General features: G+C 36.3%; 1 protein-coding gene across 1 annotated transcript in view; it reads left to right on the top strand.

The window, feature by feature from the left end:
* Positions 1–17,364, top strand: part of LOC108977957 (palmitoyltransferase ZDHHC5-like) — a gene marked incomplete at its 3' end in the record, with an annotated part of 92,855 nt that overhangs the window by 54,834 nt on the left and 20,657 nt on the right.

The raw sequence follows: 17,364 nt of genomic DNA, 5'->3' as shown, positions 1-17,364 counted from the left end.
ACGTGATAATATCATCTGCTGTAGATATCTCAACTGACTACTGTTCCTCTATTTAAAGAATAGACGCCGGCAGTGTCTTAGGAGGTCGCTCGCTTTAGAGGCTTCATTGGTTAAAGCGAAATTTCTAATTAATAAAAAATATAAATCTTTTTGAATTTTTTTTTCAGAATATGTTTAAATATATAACTATAAATCCTAGAAATTTTTCTTTAATCACTTATTTCTTTCCCTCCCAAAAAATCGATTTTATGAAGCCTCTAAATCAGGCTCCCCCCTTAAAGTCAGATGTGTATGCTGGAAATGGATAAATGTAAGTATTTTGTAAGGATTTTAAGGTAACCGCTTATCATTCCGGAACTATTTCAATTATTTTCATCTCAGCTATTTTGAAATATCTTCTGAATGTTAAGCAATTACCTTGAATTCGTCACAAATTCATTACATTTATTTTGTTAGTACCACTTTACCTAGAAAAGTGCTACATTGCACTTACAATCAAATAAAATGATAGTTAAATTCCAAAAGAATGCAAATTCTAATTCTTTTAAGGGCTACTCCAACAAATTAAGCACTCCTTACAGATAACTATTACCAGAAGAAGACTTGTGGTTTTCACAATTACAAATGGTGAATATTTTACAAGAACTTAAATATATATATACATAGATGTGTTAGTATATACAGGGCACATGCACACCTACAACATCCGAAATTCTGCTATCACTTCAACAAATTCACAGCTACGATGATTTGCAAATTCACCGAATTTTGGCGAATACCTTCACTAACTAATACTTTGAAAGCCGACCAAAGTACTTGATGTCTTACACTGGCTTGCTAACTATGAACTCCAAATCACTTCCCATACTCTTATGTCATGGTTACCGTGCCTGCTCCCTGCTGATGTTTTAAATTACAAATTGTGCCTTCTTCACACAACTAGCCGTGCTGTGTGCGCATCTGCTGCTGGCATTGTCACTAATTCAATGAAGCTCAGGTGCGAATTTTCCGCTGGTATCGCTCGATATCATGCCGAGCGCCCAATTTCACTAGATGTTAGTGCCTGTGTGTGAGTATGTGTGTATACACATATAAATTCTCGCCTCTTAAGTTAAGATTATGCCCGCCATAATCAGCTGTTCGGGCATGGTATACTCAAGGAGCTACTTGTGGTGCACATGCACCGCTCCTCGCTCCATACTCTATATCGCGCACTTGAGCATTCACTTGCTGTAGTCGCAGTCACTCACACACATCTACATACTCGGTGTATTCGGTTGTGCATCGCGCAGTGACACATGACAATGCCTTAAGTGCAACGAATAACCGTAAGCGATTCAAAATCTCAACTACAATGCACACAGCGGGCGGAAAGCCGCAGCTGACGACAATGACGGCGCTAAAAACGATTAGAATGAGCTGCAAGCTAGCTACTACCGTCTGCCGGCGCTAAGTTGCCGCTCAACCTAACCTAAATCCAGGTCGCTGACAAATAGGATAACAATGTTTGGCAACTGAATAGCAAAGGAGCCACAGTGACACCAATGGATCACACACACACACACATACAGCGCGTCTTTTTGTGACTCGCAACACTATAATCAACTCTATTTGGTGGCTCAAAGATTTCTCAGGCACCCGGAGTTTGTTACTTGCTGGTATTATGTCTTACCATATATTCGCCATATGGCATACATACCGTTATGTGTATAAGGATACGTGTGCGTGTGAGTGTTAAAATTTATTTGATCGCATGCACTTACTTGCAGACATCTCGTAAGTGCTGTTTGAGCTCCGCCTCCGCCGTTGGCCGCGACCGCTGCGCGCAATGTTCAAGCCAGCACTTCTACAAGTATTCAACACCATTATTTTTGTACAAGTTGTGCGAGATGACAACCAATAAGGCTTGTGACCCACTTAGTTGCTCATTGCTGGCGTGTATTTAAGAGTCGCTGCATTCGCTTTTTCTGAGTGGCATCATGCTCTAGCTGCAGCCTGTAATGAAATATATACAAAGATTATTGCTTTGGTTAAAATTGATGATTTGCTTTTAGACTTAATTCCTTGAAAAGCAGCAAGTATAGGCGATAATTACTTTCTTAACGACGTGTTTTATTGCATAATACTACTATTTTTTTTGCTTCTGATAGTTTGGACATTTTAGTATGTTCATTCTTAAGAATCTGTCTCTGCCTGCGTTTTATTGTCTCCATTCCCTTTGAACGCTGCATTTAGTCAGAGCGAACTTTTCTCTGTTTGATCTAAGCAAGGTACATGTGTTCTTAAAGTGTTTTTATACTCTCGCAACAAAGTTGCTAAAGAGGGTATAGTTTTGTTCACATAACGGTTGTTTGTAAGTCCTAAAACTAAAAGAGTCAGATATAGGGTTATATATACCAAAGTCATCAGGGTGACGAGTAGAGTTGAAATCCGAATGTCTGTCTGTCCATCCGTCCGTCTGTCCGTGCAAGCTGTAACTTGAGTAAAAATTGAGATATCATGATGAAACTTGGTACACGTATTTCTTGGCTCCATAAGAAGGTTAAGTTCGAAGATGGGCAAAATCGGCCCACTGGCACGCCTACAAAATGGCGGAAACCGAAAACCTATAAAGTRTCATAACTAAGCCATAAATAAAGATATTAAAATGAAATTTGGCACAAAGGATCGCATTAGGGAGGGGCATATTTGGACRTAWTTTTTTTGGAAAAGTGGGCGTGRCCCCGSCCCCTACTAACTTTTTTGTACATATCTCGAAAACTACTATAGCTATGTCAACCAAACTGTAGAGAGTTTTAGGCATTTCCATATACAGTTCAAAAATGGAAGAAATCGGATAATAACCACGCCCACCTCCCATACAAAGGTTATGTTGGAAATCACTAAAAGTGCGTTAACCGACTAACAAAAAACGTCAGAACTAAATTTTACGGAAGAAATTTCAGAAGGAAGCTGCATCCAGGCTTTTTTTAAAAATTGAAAATGGGCGTGGCGTCGCCCACTTATGGACCAAAAACCATATCTCATTAAGTACTCGACCGATTTCAATGAAATTCGGTATATAATATTTTTTAACACCCTGATGACATGTACCAAATATGGGTGTAATCGGTTCACAACCACGCCTGAAATCTCGATTATCACTTTATCATGCGAGAGTATAAAATGTTCGGTGACACCCGAACTTAGCCCTTCCTTACTTGTTATCGTTGTTTGTGATTTTTCTTAAAAAATATGCCAACCAAAGATCTGATTGAAGTTATTTACTTTAACTTTTGTAAGCCATACCTAGCTTCATTTTGTGTCTCGAGTATATATTATCGTCTAATATCTTATGTTATTTCTTAGAGTTTTTAGGCGAAGAATAACAAAAACGAAGCATGGTCTCCTTTGAGCTTGATACACTTGACTCCAATTTCTGAGTGGGTGCTCTCATGTGAACGCATACATTCTACCACTTTTCAATCATTTTAATTTTTTAATATATTTTTATTTGTTCAAAGTGGTACCCAACAAAAAAAATTGTTCACTGGTCATGGTGATAGCGGCTGTTCATGTTGTCTGAAATAAAAAAATCGAATGGATTATTATTCAGTAGTTCTGCGGCTCTCGTCGCTACCAAATATAACTAATTTCATAAAAAAAAAATGTCGAACTTCAAGAAAATGTCACGAAAATCTTATGTTCTTCGTTAAAAATCGTAAAAAAAAATTAAAATATTTTCGAAAATAAACAATTCTGGTAAGGACGATAACTATAAATGAGTAGAAGAACATATGTACTTTTAAAGCAATCGGTTGAATACTTTTTTTTAGCACCATGACAGTTTCAGGAAATGATGATTTGCGAAAAATGCGTCTAGAAACGTAGCAGCTGCACATGAAAATACCTCTTCTTTCTTTCTGAAGGTCTGCAAAAATAGTTCGCCGTTTCGATTGTTTCTTGGTGTCTGGTGTGTACCAGTGGTGTTATGTTCTATCGACGATTACGAAACGATACACAAACTCATTTGGATTGCGCTAAAACAACGTCCAACCTTTCTGCGAAGTGGTCACACGGTTGTGCTTGTTATGAAGTGAGCAAAGGAGGCATCCAGGGCACCAACAGCATTTCTGTGCACACTATTTCATACAATATTTGTATTAACTTTAAAAGTGTCCTTCCTCTCTAGCACACCTTCAATCGGTTGTCTTCGAGGTTGTCGGCTTTTATCACGTTATTCGTTTCCTGTCACTGTTTACAGCACCCAAGCGTTCTTTCATTTTTTCTCCAATTTCAGTTCAAAAAAGTAGAATCGAATAATTTTTTTCCATTTTTGTAAAATGTACAGACGCATTTGGCATTTGACAGAAGCCGAGATTGCACGTCCCTACCTACTGTAAATCGCATGTGGAGTGATCAATCGATGAGGCTAAGTACTTACCAGACCATCCTCATAATTCCGATTGATATTTGTAGTTTTCTTCTTTAACATAAAATGAAGAATACTCTGGGTCCAAAGCCAATTTCTATTAGTAAGTCGTTTAACGTCGTCTTTCTAGTGATCTTCGACACCGACTTTGTTACTACGTCTGAGCAGCATGAAAAATGTACATTTATTCTTTGTTGGTTCCAATTTTTTTATTCGTAAGACAGTTTGCTTTTCGCAATGGAAACGAATCCTGGTTCACATCGACACAAGGTGTGCAATCATTAATTCCACTCCATTGGAAAGATCAGGTGGAGAAGGACCTGGCTACACTTGTAATCTCCATTTGGTTCCAAACAGCAAACAGGAAGAACGACTGGCGCCCTTTTGTAAACTCGTCTGCAACCGCATAAGCGTTGTCTATACCAATAAAGAAGAAAACATATAGTATCATCAGTTTCTATATTCGATTCCACTGCATTGTCAAGCGAAATATAATGATTGCTTTTGCATTTTGGAGTAGAAATAAATTGTATCAATTGGTTTCTTATTTTTGGTACTTTTATCGAGTCGGCAACTGAGTTCAACTTCTTTGAACGAAATTTTTATTTTATCCAATTAGATTCAATGATTAGAGCCAAGGACTATCTTTACAACAATTCTTTTCAAGTTTAGTGAAAGTTTCAGGCTTCTACAACGTAATTTCAGCATTCAAAAGAAACAAAAAAAATGGATCTATGAAAGTGATGGGTCATTCCTGGTGGTCACAAGGGTTCGCTGAAGTTTTTTCATATGCAAAATATTATTCAAGAATGGCAAAGAAATTCGTTTTCTTAATCCGTCCTAAATATTTGGTGAGAATTTACAAATATTTAAATCAAGCGCAACAACTGTAACCTAAATCCAATAATTAGAATGTAATGCTTTCTAAATCGAAATACAAACAGAATTCGCCATTTATTTTCATAAACCATTTTGTAAATACGAATTATAATTATTTACACGAATTAATTTTAGCGCTCATTATATTTACCTTTACTTATTTGCCATTTGCTGCATTTATGAATCTGAAAGCGGCCAACAACACAACAACAACGGCGTATTTACTCGCATAAACAGGCAAAGTGGCGCATTTCACCACGCGCGCGCAGGAAGAGATCGCGTGCCAAGCACATCTAGTTAAACTGCTAACATAACCGACCAGCCAAGCGAGTAACAAACTGCCGTTGATGATGTTGATGGCCCACTTACAATTTTATGGCCATGAAGGGACGGGTTTTCACTACCTAACCTGGCCGTTGCTGACAGCGAGCGAGACAGTTCGTCAATTGACTTTTTTCGCCACGAGCAACGGCAGGGAGAGCACGCCACTGCAGCAGCTGGAGCAACATATGCCATTGTGCCATTTATAACACATTTTTTTCTATGCATGTGTGTGTGCATATGTGTTTGTGTGAGCATAACTGTGGCATGTTGCCGCGTGATGTCAGTCACTTTTTATTACAACTTGCCATTGTTTTATACCAGCGAATTTGTACCAACTATCGCTGACTGTTGTTGTGGCTGTGACGCTAGCTGCCTTTGCCTTTGCCTTCGCCTTCGCCTTTTGTCTTTAATTGACGTTGTTATTGTTAGCAAAATGAAATTGTTTGCCCGAACAAACTGCTAGACATGGTGTCAACAATCTTTAAAGCGCGCATGCAACACAAGCTCCGCAATTATGCTGCTCACAAAGAAGCAGCAGAGGCGGCGAGAAGGCAAGCAAGCATGCACCAAAATAGTGAAAGAAAGTGATGCTGCTTCAGCTTGTTTGTGTTTGTGTTTGTGCCACTTCCCAGCCTCTGTTGGGGAGGCAGCATCTGTCTCTTATACACATCTAGATGTGTATAAGAGACAGGCGAGAAGGCAAGCAAGCATGCACCAAAATAGTGAAAGAAAGTGATGCTGCTTCAGCTTGTTTGTGTTTGTGTTTGTGCCACTTCCCAGCCTCTRTTGGGGAGGCAGCATAGAATGCTTTGTGCTGGCGAACTTTCTCAAGAGTCAGCAGCGGCAGCAGCAGCTGCTGGGTCGCAACTCACTGATTCACTGATTGGAGTGTCGATGTTTGTTGCTGGTGCGGCATGGTGTTACAACGTTGCCAGTTGACTTTTCTGCCTTTGTGGCATCATCTTACAGCACGCTGTGAAAAGTCGGTGAAGCTTATATGCAAAGCATGCGTTTGAAATGTACAATTTGCACGTATATATATATGTATGTGCAGGCAACATGAGAATATTAAATTTTGAGTTACATGCAGACATACATAGACGTGAGTGGGTCAAGAAATTTCTATGAAATTACAAATTGTAATACTCAGACCTTCAATATAGTAGCATTTGTCACTGTTCGATGAAATCCTTGTATAGAAAACTTTTTTATTTGATAAACTATCTGCACGAAATTCGGCACTGATTATTATTCTTCATAATGATACAATCTCTAAATGTATTGTTTCGACCGGATCGAGCACTTGTACGGAAATCTTTTTATTTTAACGCGATAACTTCACTACATTTGGTTTGGGGTGAGACCACTTTAGCTTTTAAAAGTTTCACAAAGAGATCTGCCTCAGCTGAAAATTTAATTATTCATAAATTTTTATTTTGTCGCCTGTAAAGTAGTGCCACCAGATGTAATACAGTTATCCCAACAATTTAACCAGTTCTCGAAACACTTCATAAGCACTCTTCGATCGATAGAAAGCGGATTCCAGGTGGTGGCAATTTTAGTTTGGGGAACAAGAAGTATTCACACGGAGCCAAATTTGGTGAATACGGCAGTTGATCGATGGTAGTCATTGTGTTTATGGCTTTATGTGATGGCTCGATGTGATGGTATATTACTACCGTGTAAAATCCATGAATTTTTCTCACACCAACCCCTCAATGCGGCTAAATAGAACTCCTCGTTGACTGCCTGTCCCTCCGGGACAAATTCATAATGCTCTACAACACGAATATCGAAAAAAAACTGTCAGCATAACCTTGATTTGATGATTATTTTGTTCCGTTCCGATGATTGTTAACTTGTTTGCATGTCAAACTCATAAACCTATGTATCATCGGCACATATAATGATCTCCATAAATGCGGAATCGAAATTCACACAAATCAAGCATGTCCAAAGAGACTTGTTTACGGTACTCTTTTTGGAAAAAATTCAGCTGCATCGGGACGAGTCGAGCAAGAACGTGTTTCATATACAAAATATTCACCAAATTTTTTGAGCGATTTTATCACCAACCAATTTTGTAAGTAACAAATTAAATGCACCTTAGACATCCTCACTTCTTAAAAAAAGAATACTTTTTGCCAGTCAACTACTATAAATTATGAATTCGAATTTAATCTAATCTTTACAACCAGCTATCAAAAGTTATTCAAAATCTAATCAATTTTCCAGATCCAAGATAGTGTACTGATTAAAGATAATAGTATAGTCATTACAATATTCTTATCTGGGTCACCTGGCTCGCACCTTTTGCATTACTTATAGAAATTTTTGCTTAGATAAGCTCGGTTGGCCCATATCAATTATATGAAATCAACCTCCCAAAGGAAACACTCAGGCTACTTGCCGTCTTCTACACTGCCCATTTTAAGCTCAAGAAGCATTTATATCACATGGGCATTGCTTCTTGTGTGAATTGCACTTTTCTTCGGAGTCTGAAATTCCAGAACACCTGCTAATTTACTGCATACCAGCCTGTAGGCGAAGGATAAAGGCCCTTGGATCCATGCTTCCAAATTGGGATTACCTTGCCTCAATAGCACTTAGCAATATATTGGAATTTGTCAATTGCTGGGATTAGGCACAATAGACCTTAGGTCGTGATGCAATCCTCATTTATTTATCTACACTAATCTAATCTATAAATTATATATATTTTTTAATTGAATTAATTTGGGAACATAAGACCAAAGTAATAGTCATGAAAACGATGTAATGAATATTTTGGGCTTTATGATTCGTCTGTGTTTTCATAATACCATATCCTTTGAATTTCTATTAAGTTATTGCATGTACAGAGTTTTCCAATAAGAGTAATATGATTTCTTTTAAAAAACAAATAAGTGTTAAGGAACTTAAAATTATTTTTAATGTGAAGAAGAAAGATACGATTATTTTTTGAATATAATATTGTTCAAATGGCCTCAACGACATCTTTAGCAGGAGTTTTTCCACTAAATCAAGTCGTATGTTATGAATAGCACGTTCAATATTGACTTCTAAAACTTGAAGAGATTGTGGTTTATTGCTAAAGACCATTGACTTCAAATAACCTCACAAGAAGTAGTCTAATGGTGTTTAGTCTTAACTTCTTGGAAGCCATTCAATCTCACAATTTTTTGAAATAATCGAATATCCAAACTTTTCTCATAATAATTTGTTTTTTGCACATGCTGTGTGGTATATAGACGGGGATCTTGCGGAACCAAATTTTGTCACAATCAATTTTTTACAATTGCGGCCATGAAAATTTGGTTATCATGGATATATAACGCTCGCAATTGGCACTAAAGGTGTCAACCTTCATTTCGAAGGAAGTACGGACCGTTGATTCCATCAGACTAAAAAATACACCAAACGGTTAACTTAGGTGAATGTAATCGATGTTCATGAATAATTTGGTGTTTGAGCCTCATCGAAGATGATTTTCTTAAAAAAATCGTTATCGTTTTCAAGTTGTTCCAAGGCAAAATCAGCAAATGCACGACGTTTGCGATAGTCCATTGGCTTCAGTTCTTGAGTGAGGACATATACATTGCAGCATATATACATATATAGGTAGCAATATATTGATTACTTCGAGCAGTTCTTCTTTTGGCACTTGAATATAATGCAAATAAGCGAGCGCAAGCGGACGATTATTACTATTATAAAATCGCAAAGGCGCACGAAAAGGCGCTTGAAAATTAAATGGAATAATTTGTAAACGTTGTTCTAGTGTATATCTTTCCATGATGAAATCGTAAACCTTACTGAATACAGTAAAAAAAATAACACATCATGGCAAATAAAAAATGGCCGAAACGATACTTAGAAATCATATCATCGCTATTGGAAAACCCAGTAATTAAATCAGCGATAAAAAAATGCTTAAATAACTTACAAAACTAATCATTTTATACTATATATATAAATATTTATGTGTTTAAATATTATTTTTAAAGTGTTAAGCATTACACACCACCAATTTATTGCATTTGCTTAATTCGGCGTAAATTGCGTTAATTTATATGCTTTGTGGTCGTAATTATACTTACGAAATATGTTCGTGTCACCTATGTCGTCTCACGCAGCACATGATTACAAATGTAACGTAATATCAAGCGACCCAGAAAAAAACCTTTCCCTGTCAGCTTGTCGACCGCACAGCTCCTCTCCGTTCATGTTGTTGCATATGCGGTTAAAATAACGGTTGCAAAATTTCACAACAATATTTTTTTTTTTTTTTTCATTGTACTTAATTATGTGTATGATGTGTTTAAGCATAATTCATTTTTTTGTTTTTGTTTTAAAGTTTTCCCTGTGAATTAATTTACTCATGCTATTTACTATGCGTTCCTATGTTTCGTCTGTTTGGCTGAAAATGTCATTTGCAAAGTTAATTTTCCAGTTGAAGCTTTTCAAGTAACCCACGTTCACAAAGCCCTAAGAAGTAGTTAAAAAAAAAAAACAGAAAATGTTGCGTCGTTATTTCGAGCTGTGAGCTGTGAGCTGTTGCTGAAACCAGTTGACATTTAAAACACTTACTGACGCCCTTTAACACCCGTGGTTTGACGTTTGACGCCAAAACATAATTTAAACTTTTAATTTTCGGTATGAAACAGGGTTTACAAATAAAATTCGAACTACTGCTATAAAAAAATTAAAATTAAAATAGATTTGCTTTATACCTTTTTTTCTTTTTGGCAGGGAAAGCTTAGTAAATTACACTCGCGTTTGAAGTTTCTCAACCGTGACGTAAAAAACGTTTCAGTTTACATCATCAAACTTATGATAGCCTCATTCTTCCATAGAAATTCGATAGCTAATCGCTGTCTGATAACATACATACGTGTACACATACCCTTCTCTATAAAGAAATTGAAGCACTTTTTATACGGGCTATGACCATTATCTGATTCCACTTTGGTTAGAGTCTTCTATTTATTTATGTGATTCATCATTATGAAAAATTATTTATATAATATTTAGCATATAAACAGTAAATGATAACCGTCTAGCACAATAAAATCGGCGAAGTTTGCAATGATTTTTTCTGATTTGAGACTTTCTAAACAGCTATTCGTTTCTATCAGCAGTTTTTTCATGCCGAAAGGCCCAAATTTTACACTAACCATATTTCTGTAAAAAATATAATGCAATTATGTAGAGAATGCCGTAAACTTTGCGTGTAAATTTGAATTTTGATTTTACCGTTAGAAATTTTTAAGCTGTGCAGATTTCTTTGTGACTAGTTTTTTCCGTGCACATACTTTCCGATTTAATAAATGGGCTTTTCCTGATCTACTCAAAGCATTAAATTTATCACCTTCTGGTTAAGTTTTTATGATAACCTTTTCTTCGTGAAACTTTCAACACACTGCAAATATGAATGAAATTTAGGTCCACCCTGTAAAATATTAAATATGATTTTTGAAAGATGTTATAACCTATATTTTTTCCAAATAATCATCATACCCACCAAAGCCATTATGCAGCCGTCACGTAAAATATTATATAGCACCAATTTAAAATTCCAGAAATTCTAAAGCTCCATGTTAATTAAAAATATATCCAAAGCATTTTAGCAATTACACGAATACCGTATTAAAAAAATTCAGACGATAATTGCTCATGCTGCTAATTGGAAAACTTCACAGATCCATAACATTATTTGACAATTTCGTGACAATTCGACTGAATAAATGCTAGTGAAATGCCAAAAAAATAATTTTAAATAAATGGAAAATTAAAACGAATTAGAACTTTAGCAAGAGTGTTGATGACCCAACAGTAAATTTATCATCCCGCATGCCGCTTCACCGCCCCGCTGGCGGTTGACCAGGTTAATTTCTGGTTGTCATCATTTGCAGCTTAAACATCACCGAACATATTTGCCGCCACAATAAGAACCTTTCCATCACGCAGACACTATGACGCCTACCTCCTTTCTTATAGTATAGCGTTGCACGCCCAATTCGTTTCCCTTTTATAAGTAATTTTCTGCTAGGAAGCTTTTACCACGGAAGAGACCTTTGTCGCCTAAAGTTTCAAAGTTTTAATTAATTGAAGGAAGTTGTTCATTCGGTTATCCTATCAGGGTTGTTATCACACATATACATATGTACATTTCATAAATGTGTGTGTGTCTCTAGGTATGACTGAATAATTGTCAATGCTGACTTTAATTACAACCTTCTCCGTTAGCAAGCAATTATTGAGTATTATCGTTACACAGAATATATCGAAATGCCTTTGTGCTTATATTTATACGAGTTAAAAAATAGCTGGGTAATAATTTAGTGGGTGTTACATTAGTTGTCGTTGTAGGTCAACAAGTTTTCATCAACCCACTGCTATTGGGTTATTAACCAAGTTAACAATAGCGTTCCTACGTAATGAATAGTATAAATATTTATTGAGCTTCAAGCAGCAATCGTTCGTTTACCTTCGTGTTGTAACCAAGTAAACAGCTAGATAACCACATAAACAACTGTTGGAGTGCTGTAGGAAGGGTCTGCGCCGGGTCTTCCACTTTCAATGCGGCACCAATAGTGAAGTAAATACACCTGTACTTGAGACATTAAACGTTTGAGTTGCAAATAATAACACGTGTACTTGAGACGGCTTACATACCTAGTATATGTAAATATTGCTCGCGATACCCTAATGCTTTTTATCGCGCGAAATTTTTGCGCCATTATGTCATAGTTCTAGTATGCCAGAACCGACTGGAGAGTTTAAAATTCCATTTAATTTCTAAGGCGTAATTGTGAACTCTGTTCTGCAGTTTTTTTACTTCTATTATTTCTCCTACTAACTATTCCAGAAATTCGTTGTAAAGTTCAAAAGACCAATCAGTTAATGGACACTTGTCTATTAATTGAACGATTTCTAATAATTTAGGTATAAAATCGTTATAACTTTAATATTACTATAACAGTAATCTTATTTGATTTCACTGTTCGTCCAACAGAACTATCCAATTGAGATTATCTGAGTATTTCATTTAAGTAGCATAATCGCACTACAATTATCTGATCGTGTAAATTTTTAATGGCCGATATATATATATATATTTTTTTTTTATATAAAAAATTAAATATAAAATTTTCAAATATCAAATATGCCTTCCGCTTTTTTGCTCTTTATTCAAAGATTTATAAAAAGCGTTACAGTGTTACCTTCCTTCTTATTTGCGAAGAACTCGGACAGCCACTTTTCACAAGTCTCTTTTGAGTTCAACTTTACTCCAACAAGGGCGTTCGCCATGGGAAGGAACAGGTGGTAATTACTTGGCGCTATGTCCGGACTATATGGTATATGCGAGAAAACCTCCCATCCGAGCTCCCGTAGGTTCGTGACGTATCCTCAACGGAATGTGTGGTCTGGACTTGTCCCTTCCTAATGGCCAATTCTGAACGCTTCTGTTCGATCGCCTGCTTCAAGCGGTCCAGTTGTTCGTAGTAGATGGTAGAATTAAGGTCTGGCCATATGGGAGACGGCTTGGCCACTGTTTGAGACGATTCACCGGCCTTCGACCACGACCGATCCATTTTTCGTCGCCAGTCAACATCTGCTTCAAAAATTTGTCGAGTTCGTTCCATTTCAGCAGCATATCGCAGGCGTTGATTCGGTCCAGAAGGTTTTTTTGCGTCAAATCATGCGGCACGCAAACATCAAGCTTTCAGCTTTCTGCAGATGGTTTAAAATGATTTGGTGACTAACTCCCATTTTCTGGTGGTGTGTTTTTCACCAGCTCTGAATCGTCGAAACCATTCCTCCGCAGTTCGAAGTGATAGAGTACCCGTCCTCAAAACAACATTAATCTTATGGAACGTTTCTCTAGCGGATTTACCTTTAATGAAGGAAAACTTTAAAATAGCGTGAATTTCGGCTTTAGTGAACTCTATGTTTACACGTCTATAACTGTTGAACGTAATATCCAAACTAATCATGCATAGCGTCGTTTTGAAAGTTATGTCAAGACCTTTCAAAGATGTATAGTATACATATGAGCTCTGTAGCGCTTTATACATAGCCGCGAAATTCAAAAGGGCGGAAGGGAGATATTTGATAGCCTAATATTACTCGGAGCAACTTGAACAATGCTCTAGAGGTGTTGCAGAGTTTAATAAGACAATAAAAACATTTTATTTTTTTTTATTTTTCAAAACGATTTCCAGTCTCAAAGGAAGAATTTTGAAGATATCTAGTGTCAATTTGAAGAAAACATTTTTAACGTCATTCTCTATCGCGTTATGAAAGCTTTTTTTTTTTTTTTTTTTTAAATCTTGCTATTTTTTCTCCGAAAAACTGTCGAAAAAAGGACCAAATTCGATGTTTTTTTTTTTCAAACCGCTGCCTCACCGGCTACTTCCGAATAATCTTGGCTATGACACGTATTTATTTGGTGAGTTATTGCACCTTTAGTCGTTTTCAACTTGATCATTATATGGAAGCGGTTGTGGTTCATCTCCTATTTCCCCATTTCGCTCTGTCTGAGAAGGTGTCGAAAAGAGAAAATTTGGTTAATATAGCTCTTGGGATATAGCACCCACTTTTACAACTTGTCAAACCCTATGTAATTACAGCTGTGTAACTTAATTTAATTCGCTTACTTCCGCCAATCTGGAATACAAGCTTCTTAGAGTGCAAGGAACCCGTGAACCAAGTTCCTTCATCAATGTATTGTATATTTAAAATCATATTTTCTTCGGATATAGAATTTTTTTCGATTAACATACATACATATGTTATCACTTAAAAAAATCAGTCTTATACCATGATGATGATGATGTATTATAACATCACTGGATTCATTTTTGAAGCTACTGTATATTTATGAAGTTAATTAACACAAAATTAAGTTAATTTCAACTTGAGATATGAATATTTAATAGACAAGCTACTTGATTTTGGGTGAACAACGAATCAATTGCCACACAATCACATACATACACAAATACATATTTATGGAGCTATACCGCCTTCTCGCATGAGTTCCTACCCAAGCCGCTAACACATACGTCAGAATTCATTTGTAATTGCCTCCACCCTCAGTCCCCTTGCTGTGTGGCGCGTTGTGTGACTTTTTAAAATTCCAAAGGCGTTGCTAATACGAGTGAAAAATGATTTTTTTTCCTTTGGTAGCTTTTATTCAATTTTTTGTTTACTAATGCACAAAAAAATAGAAACAAAATAGAAAAAAGCCGACAAATTGTTTGCGGAGCACTTCAAATTCAATTCGCATACGAAATTCGCCTCGAAATGTTTACTTTTCAATTCGACAACTGCATTATGCGCGTCTCCAGCTCGTGAATTATGTATGTAGGATGTGCGTATGTATGTTAGTGCGGTGTTGGTGTAAAATATTTACAAATAACGAGGTTATCATAAATCAACTTAGCATTTGATTAACATAAAATAACAAAAGCCTTAGGCGAACAACAAAATGCTCTATCGTTGAAAATTTACATTTTTTATTAAAATCACTGAAAAGCTAAATGGAATTGGTCAGAAAAAGCAACGGAAAGCTAAGAATTTCCACTCGTTTCGTTTATTCTAAACGACAAATGGCTATCTAGTCATATTGTGTGATACTTCCTGTGCGACAATACAAACTTGATTTTTCTCATTTTAATTCCTAATTTAGCCTGAGGAAACATGTTGGGACTCGTAAATTCACTGCTGTAGGGTATTAATTTATTCACCAATATTGAGTTTTTATTTGAAGAAACTAAACCCTAAGAATTGTATTTAATGGCGGCAACAGCTTTACCATGTCTAATATTTTATACAGGATATGATCTAAGCAGTTTTTAAAGAAGCCTCCTGTCTTAAATATCTCGCGCACCTTCAATCGACCGTCTGTCAATATGAGTTCTTGGTATATCCTAAATAGCAGCCGATCGACCGTCTACCAATATAAGTTTATGATATATCCTAAATGGAAGCCGTTTTCAGAGCCGCCAGACATGATAAATTCGGTTATCATTGAGCGTTAGCAATTCCCATTCACAGTAATGTACCGGTCTTGAGCATCACGGGAAAATTACGGCCCAATGGCGCCGACGGCCTTATTTTTTATTGGGTCTTCTTCAATTGATGCGGTAGGAACAAAGTTGAGGGCACTAACTCCGCATTTCGGTAGTAAATTTTAATAATTTCGACTGTTTGTTAAATCGTAAATCTTTTTATGATGAAATGACAAACCTTACTAAAAGGAAAGGTCAAAAGAGGAGGACATTTCTTTTCAGTAAGGTTTGCCATATGGCGTCGTTTGCTGTCCCTACCGGTCTGCATTTGTAGCGTCTCTATCGAAAAACCCGTTATTTATTCACCTTCTCTCTGTTGATCGTTTTTAGTGTGCTTGGCCGTCACCGAAAAAGGAACTAAACTGCAACTGTTGACTACGCTGAAATCTTAAGCTTCAACAAGGCCACCAATACCAACTGGCTAACCGTGTATAAAGTTGCTTTCTGTATCCTTTCCTTGTTATTTAATAGAGCTCCACCTTCTCTCTGTCTAGTACTTCCACTTGGAAATACTGGCTAAGTTATGCAGCCGAATAGAGAGAGGGAGAAAGAGATAGAAAAAGAAGTCAAGATCTTTCAGTTCCAAATGTATTCATATTTCCGAAGCATATCGGTTCGTTAATATTAGCATACATAATATATTTAGTATTTTTGAGTATTTGTCTATATTTTATAAAATTATCTTTGATGAGAGTGTAACAATTTAAAGCAACAAGCTTAGTGCTGGACTTACACACACTTTCAAAACCTTTAGGATGTCTTTTCATTCGTTTTCTTAAACATAGTATTGGATTGATTCCAAAAATCAGAAAGATTCATATATTAAAAATAATAAAAATAGAGATTTCTCCTGTTTCATTTAATATTTTTAAACTCTTTATGTATGTATCTAATATTGAACTCTTTCAGAATTTAGCCCTTCACTACCTATTGGAAAGTTTGTTATGCTCGTAATTAAAATTAAATTTGTCATATTTCCAAACTCAACTGGAGAAAAAATTTAAATAATTAAACGTATGCAAGAAATAGTCAACAGTTCAGTCATCTTTCACAACACAAGACCGTTGAATGAATGAAAAGTGCAGTTCTTTATTTGTGGTATACAAAACAAATGCAACGAAGTTATTCATTGTAGATTTCAATGAAATTTTTGCCAAATGCAATGCATTCATATAGCCAGCCAGACGTTCATACATATGTACATGTATTGAATTGTTTGACACGATCTATAATTTTTAGCTTGTACCACCTAACATGTGGCAACCATACATAGATATGGTTGTACCTAAAAGCCGCCTGCGAATAGCTGCTTGTTCCTACAAATTACGAGTCGGCAAGTGAATGAGAGTCTTTGCTTTTATGAGCACACTAAAAGCAACAGCAATGTGTCTGTATGTATGGTGCATTATATGGCATAAAGGTTATTTAAAGCAAGCATATCCTTTAGTAAATGAATTTATAAGCCAGCCATAGATACGGCTTACATAAAATCCGATAGCTAGCTAACCTACTCACCTAACTACCTATATATTGGCTGTTGTGTGATGTAGAATCAGCATCCCTGCCACTACTAAACATATACATATATGTATGTATGTATGTCTTCTATGCGACAATTTCCTTTTTATGTTTATTTGTTGTTAAAATGAAATGAAAACTGTGAAGATGCAG

This window comes from Bactrocera latifrons, unplaced genomic scaffold (assembly GCF_001853355.1).
Source record: "Bactrocera latifrons isolate USDA-ARS-PBARC rearing strain unplaced genomic scaffold, ASM185335v1 scaffold_98, whole genome shotgun sequence".
In the NCBI taxonomy this organism is placed as follows: domain Eukaryota; kingdom Metazoa; phylum Arthropoda; class Insecta; order Diptera; family Tephritidae; genus Bactrocera; species Bactrocera latifrons.
This window is presented reverse-complemented; position numbering and strand designations above follow the sequence as displayed.